Source organism: Suricata suricatta, chromosome 16, assembly GCF_006229205.1.
Source record: "Suricata suricatta isolate VVHF042 chromosome 16, meerkat_22Aug2017_6uvM2_HiC, whole genome shotgun sequence".
NCBI lineage: Eukaryota > Metazoa > Chordata > Mammalia > Carnivora > Herpestidae > Suricata > Suricata suricatta.
In genome coordinates this window covers 36,847,856-36,854,076 of record NC_043715.1, presented here as the reverse complement: position 1 = coordinate 36,854,076, position 6,221 = coordinate 36,847,856, and the positions used below count along the sequence as shown (strand labels likewise).

Below are 6,221 nucleotides of genomic sequence, written 5' to 3'. Positions count from 1 at the left end.
AGGTTTGCAGCTAGGGATTTTATAGGAGAAACAGCTAAGATTTACTCCGCTTTTTGCCATGGGCCTGGGGCTTGACCTGCGTTTGCCCAGGCAGTACGTGCAGAGGCTCCTTCCAAGGCACGCACTGGTCTCAGCCTCTTCTACTGATGAGAAAATGGTTCAGAGAGTGAAGGGCCCTGCCGCACGATATCCAGATGGGGTGTAGCAAGGCTGGTTCAACAGCCTGGCGCCGGCACCAAAGCCCAGGCGCCAACCACTGCACCACACTGTCTCTCTGCTTGGGGCATCCGGAGCCGCACAGGTGGCAGAGGCGTGGGGCTTTCTCGCTGCGTGCGCGGAAGTAGTAGGCTCTGGGGGCGTTGGAGGATCCGTGAAGCCCAGCCCCGAGCCCCAGGCCCCAGTGCCCCGAGCTGCGCGCAGCTGCCGGGGCGCCGCCACCAGATGGCAGCAGACGCCTTGCGATCGCGCCGCCGGAGGGAGCGCACGGAGGGGCCCAGGCCCAGGCCCCAGGAACCCACCCGCGGCGCACCCCGGGGGCAGGCCCTCCTCCTCTGGCCGCCTGCCGCCCGTGGCGCCCGTGGCTGGGAACTCAGGCCGCCGAGAAGTCGGCCCAGAACCGTCCGCCCAGTCCTCGGGCCGCCCCCTCGGGCGTCTGTTCCAGGCGCCCGCGTGCCGACCCGGTGGCGGAGGCCCGGGAAGCTGGACAGCTTGAGCCATCAGTCCTCTGGGGACAGCGGGCGCCGGCCTCCCCGGGGCTGGAGAAAGAGAGCTGGCCAGTCCGTTCGTTTGCCGGCAGCTTCGCCCCGCCCCGAGGTGGGAGGGGGCTGTCACCTCACTGGACAGCGAGGAAACTGACGGCTCCAGGGTCCTGGCATGAAGACACCAGGGGTAGATGGCAGAGCTGGAGCCTGCGCGGGTCTCCCTGCTCCAAGGCCCAAGCCCGGCCTGGCTCCAGATGGCGTCCATCACTCCCGATGGCGCCCAGAGCCCGCTGAAGCGCTAGACATGGTGCATTCGGCCAAGAGTGGGTGCAGTGTCTCGTGGGCAAGTCATGGGCGCTTTCTGAGCCAGGGCGAGGTGGGGTGCTTTGCGGAGGGGCTGCAGAACTAGGGAGGGTGGCGGGGCTCCAGCTTCCCAGCTGTTGGAGAGAGCCTCGAGTTTGCCATCCATATTAAACTGATAACAGATACTACCATTGATCTTAGCCAAAAGGCCAAGAAGCGATCGCTTCAAGTTTGCCATCGAAAGCAATGGCACATAGGCTCTTGTAGGCCAAGACGAGGAGGACCGCCAGTACCAGGGGAGGGAGGCCGAATCCGGTTCCCTGGGGCTAGCATGCCCCCCACCCCAGCTGCCCCACCCCCGCTACCCTCAGGGACTCTGTAGACTGAAACATGACAGGAGGAGCTCAGCCCGAGGACTTGAGGGAGGAGGGGGATGGGGAGCATAGAGAAAGCCAGGAGGCTGGCTGGCGCCTGCTGACTCTCTAAGAAGCTAGAAATAAAGTGAGCAACATGTGCAAAAGCCACTAGTAAGAATGACCTCCTTGGGCCACGCCATAAAAAGCCCACCTGGCTGTGCGAACTGGTGCACAGCCCTCACCGCCTCCAGCCAGGCTGCTCTGCTCGCAGGGGAGGCCGGCGGGGGTGCCGGGGCTGCGCAGGCCCGCCCAGCGGCTGTGGGCTGCCCACCAGGCCTCTGACTGTCCCAGCTCAGGCCCCATCAGCGGAGGCCTGTGGGACCAGAGGCAGAACTAACCGACTGCAAGGACCAGCCCAGGAGACCAGCCTAGTGAGTCTTTCTGGGACAGTGATTAGGTGCTAACTGTGTGCACATGACTGGTCCACACATTCATTTGGGAGTCCTTAGGAAAAGAAAGACTAAAATCAATGAAGGACACCAAAAACGTGAAGGGAAATAGGGAAGAAAGTATTTTTGAGTGATGTGGACGGGAATCAGCCTCAAACCCCATTCCCGGTTCTCCCGCTTGCGTCCTCTGCAAGTCAGTCCACCTCTCTGAGCCTCCCCGGATCATCCACTAAATGGGAATATTAATTCACACTGACAGGATTGCTGTGGGCATTAAAGGAAGAGTGGGAGCCTGTGCGGGATTGGAAGGGGTGTGAGGACCCACCGTTTTGCTCTCAGGGTGGCTGACCCAGCAGGGACTGCACTAGAGCATCGCTGCCTTTTCTCCCCTCTCCCCTACCCTCCTCTCTCCTTCCGCCTCCTCCCCTCCCTTCCCAGGCTCCTGCAAATAGGAGGAAAAGGCAAACAACTCAATAGACAAATAGGCAAAAGTAGGACCAGATGTTCACAGAAAAAGAGCTGCAGATGTTGAAAGACCCTCAACATCTCTAAGTGTCAGTACCTTGGAAGAGAACAGCACCCACGAGGGTGACGAAAATTCAGAGAAACAATAGCATTTGTCGCTGGCGAGGTTGTAGGGACTTAGGCACCTACAGAGGTCATTCCTGGTGTGCGGGTGCATTGCTAAATATTTTTGAATGGTGCATTGCTTATTACAATTTTTAAATGTCTAGCAGATTTCTTTTTAACATGTTTTCCCATGTCTTATTCCTCTCCACCTGTTTTTCCTCCTTCCGATTCCCTTTGTCCTTCCTCCTCCACCCCCATCCAATGTGGGCAGCTCTGCCATTCTTCCCTCATTAATTCAGGAGAGGAGTTGGCATCTGGGGTGGGAGCGGGGTGGGGAGAGGAGGGGAGACACAAGTATTTCTACAGGTTTGGTTTTTAAACATTTTTAAAAACATTTTTTTATTTTTGAGAGACAGAGAAGTGGGAGAGGGGCAGAGAGAGAAGGAGACACAGAATTCAAAGCAGGCTCCAGGCTCTGAGCTGTCAGCACAGAGCCCAACGCAGGGCTCAAACCCACAAACCATGAGATCATGACCTGAGCCAAAGTCAGACGCTTAACCAATGAGCCACCCAAGGGCCCCTTAACAACTTTCGTTTTTAAAAACCAAGCCCTTAAGGAGACAGAGAAGGTGCTTGGCTCACAGAAAACACTGGAGAAACATTAGGAGGGCAGGAAAAGATTTAAGGAGAAAGAAGCCCCCCCTCCCAGCCCACCACTGTGTTGGTCAGAAAAGATTTCCCTGAGCTGGGTCCAGGTGAGTGGCCTGCAGGGAACAGAGGAAATGGCAGAGGATGTGACAAAAGCCAAGACATTGGCCCTGAGAGAGCAAAGAAGAGCTGCCAGATGTCTGTGCCTCTCTGTGGTAGGCAGGCCCTCTCCTGAGATGCGGGGCTCTGTCAGTAAGGTGGCAACAGGCCCCAGAACTGCCAAGTCCAGCCAGGGAGCTGCCTGGGCGGCAAGGCCAATCCCAGCCCTCCTCCCTTTCCCCGCCGTCTCCAACCTCCCCCAATACAGACCAGGAGAGAGAACCTGGGACCCAAACTTAGACTCACAGCCAGAAGAAGGGGAAACCTTAACTAAGATTACTTGTCTACATGAAATTGAAATACAGTTTTAGTAGAAAGATCTTTTTCTTTCTGATCCACAGGTCTCAGCTCCAGCACAGATGTCTCCTTAACCCAGTAACCCCACTCTCCAGAGTCTACTGAAAATACCAGTATATAATGATACCCGGGCAAAGGTATTTCCTGCATCATTGTGTGTAAGGCAACAAAACTGGAAATAACTCAAATGTAGCTCAATATGGGTAAATAAATTATGGTGCTATAAAGAATTGTTTTTATATGCAAATGCTAAGTCTTTTTTAATTTAAAAGACATTTTATAAGATTGGAGATTCCACATAAATATATCAAAAATGATAATTTTCTCAATGCCCACAATAAATGATTATGAACAGAAATGGGGTTGGAAGGAAATCCAAGCACAACATTCACAGAATCCAGAAAACAATAGGGAATACATTTAACAAGAAAAGTTCAGCATTTTATAAGAAGACAGCTTTTAGGGAAGCGCTGGCTCAGTTGGTTAAACATCCGACTTCCACTCAGGTCATGATCTCACTATTTGTGAGTTTGAGCCCTGCGTCAGGCTCTGTGCTGAAAGCACAGAGCCTGGAGCCTGCTTTGGATTCTGTGTCTCCCTCTCTCTCTGCCCCCCAGCCCTGGCTCCCACTCTCTCTCTCTCTCAAAAAAATAAACATTTAAAAATATTTTAAAAAATAAGATTGAAGGCATTACTTGTAAGGTACATAATGTTTCTAGATAGGATGACTTACTATAATAAAATTATATTTCAAAGTAATTGGAATTACATTTGTCTCTTTTGTCTTTTATGTATGCCACTTGTTTCATTTTCTTCTCTTATTGCATTAGCTAGTATCCGAAGGATAATGGAATATTAGACTACCCTCCAAAGGGCAGAATTTTGTTCGCTATTCAACTCTTTTATGATTTTGGTCAACTTGGATTTTTTTTCTACCTATAATTGAGTAAACTTTGACAATGTATCTTTTTTTTTTAAGAAATTACCCATTTTCTTCTAGATTACAAAGTTATTGCCATAAAGATGCATACCATGAGGTTTGGACTGGCAAGTACTTGCTCATTTTTAATGATTTTTTTCTTTTATTCTTTCTTTCTCTCTTTCTTTTTCCAAAATTGAACTTGAAAGGAACCTATTTAATTGATTGTTTTTAAAGGCCATATTTGGTTTCATTTACCTTTATATCATTTTCAATTTTCCATCCTATTGTTTGCAAATTTGCCTTTAATAATTCCTTCCTGCTATGTGAATGTGTGTGATGTGGCCTTTTGTATCATTTTTATAATTTCTTAAATTAAAAACTTATGTGGTGTTTTTTCACATTATTTTTAATATTAAAAGAATTTTAATATTACTATATATTATAGTAATCTTTATTAAAAATTTTCAGCTGGTTTTAACTCACCCCTTAGGTATTGGTATGAAATGTTCTTCATAATTCCTTTCTTTGGTCCAGGTTAACTTGGAAGAGATTGTTTAGTTTCCAAGTATTACAGGTGTGTTTTCCTTGACAATTTCTTGAAGGGATTATTTTTTGAAGATTGTTGCTTTTTGTTTCAATGCCATATAATCAGAGACTGTGACATGTAAAAGCTTTTTTATTTCATTGGCATTGTCTATTTTTTTTAATAGTTTACTGTCACATTGGTTTCCACACAACACCCACTGCTCTTCCCCACAAGTGCCCTCCTCCATCACCACCACCTCTTTCCCCCCTCTCCCTTCCCCTTCAACCCTCAGTTCATTCTCAGTATTCAATAGTCTCTCAAGTTTTGCATCCCTCTCTCTCCCCAACTCTCTCTCCCTCCTCCGTTCCCCCTGGTTCTCCATTAGGTTTCTCCTGTTCTCCCGTTAGACCTATGAGTGCAAACATATGGTTTCTATCCTTCTCTGCCTGACTTACTTCACTCAGCATGACACCCTCGAGGTCCATCCACTTTCCTACAAATGTCATTGACATTGTCTAAGGTTATATTTGTGGGCAAGCACATGACTGATGTTCATAACTGTCCACGGGACATGGGAGAAAAGTATGAGTTCTCTGTTTACAGAGTAAAACCTGTAACAATGAACTCTATCACTAAATCTTCTATATATTTGTCTACTAAGATCTACTATTTTCTGAAAGAGATACAGGACCTCATCATTATTCAAGAACAATTGGCTGAAGGAAAAAGAAAAAAACACTTAAAGTCAATCCACTTGAGATATGGGAAAAATTTCATGCAAAAAGTAAAAAAGAAGGTTTTGTTGGCATTATATAGTGAGAAATAAAACAAATATTATGAAAAGAGATATTTATTTCATGTGATAGTTACCAAAATGTAGGTTATAATTGCAATAGTAATGTAAGAATTTTAGAACAAATATAAATCATGTGTACTTTCCCAGATATATGTTGTACTTGAATGAAAAGTTTGCTTAAAAACAACAAATCTAGGGGCACCTGGCTGGCTCAGTCGGTTGGGTGTCTGACTTTGGCTCAGGTCATGAGCTCACAGTTTGTGGGTTCGAGCCCCGTGTCAGGCTCTCTGCTGACAGCTGGCTCAGAGCCTGGAGTTTGTCTTAGGATTCTGTGTCTCCCTCTCTCTATGACCCTCCCCTGCTCATGCTGTCTCTCTCTCTCTCTCTCTCAAAAATAAATACATTAAAAAAATTTTTTTAAACAATAAATCTAATGTTGACTTTTTGGAAGTATAATGTTTCCAATAAAATTCTGTGATAGCATGGGAAGACAC

General features: G+C 47.8%; 1 pseudogene; it reads right to left on the bottom strand.

Moving 5' to 3' along the window:
- Positions 1 to 1,110: 1,110 nt before the first annotated feature.
- Positions 1,111 to 1,225, bottom strand: LOC115281353 (annotated as a pseudogene).
- Between the last annotated feature and the right edge of the window lie 4,996 nt (positions 1,226 to 6,221).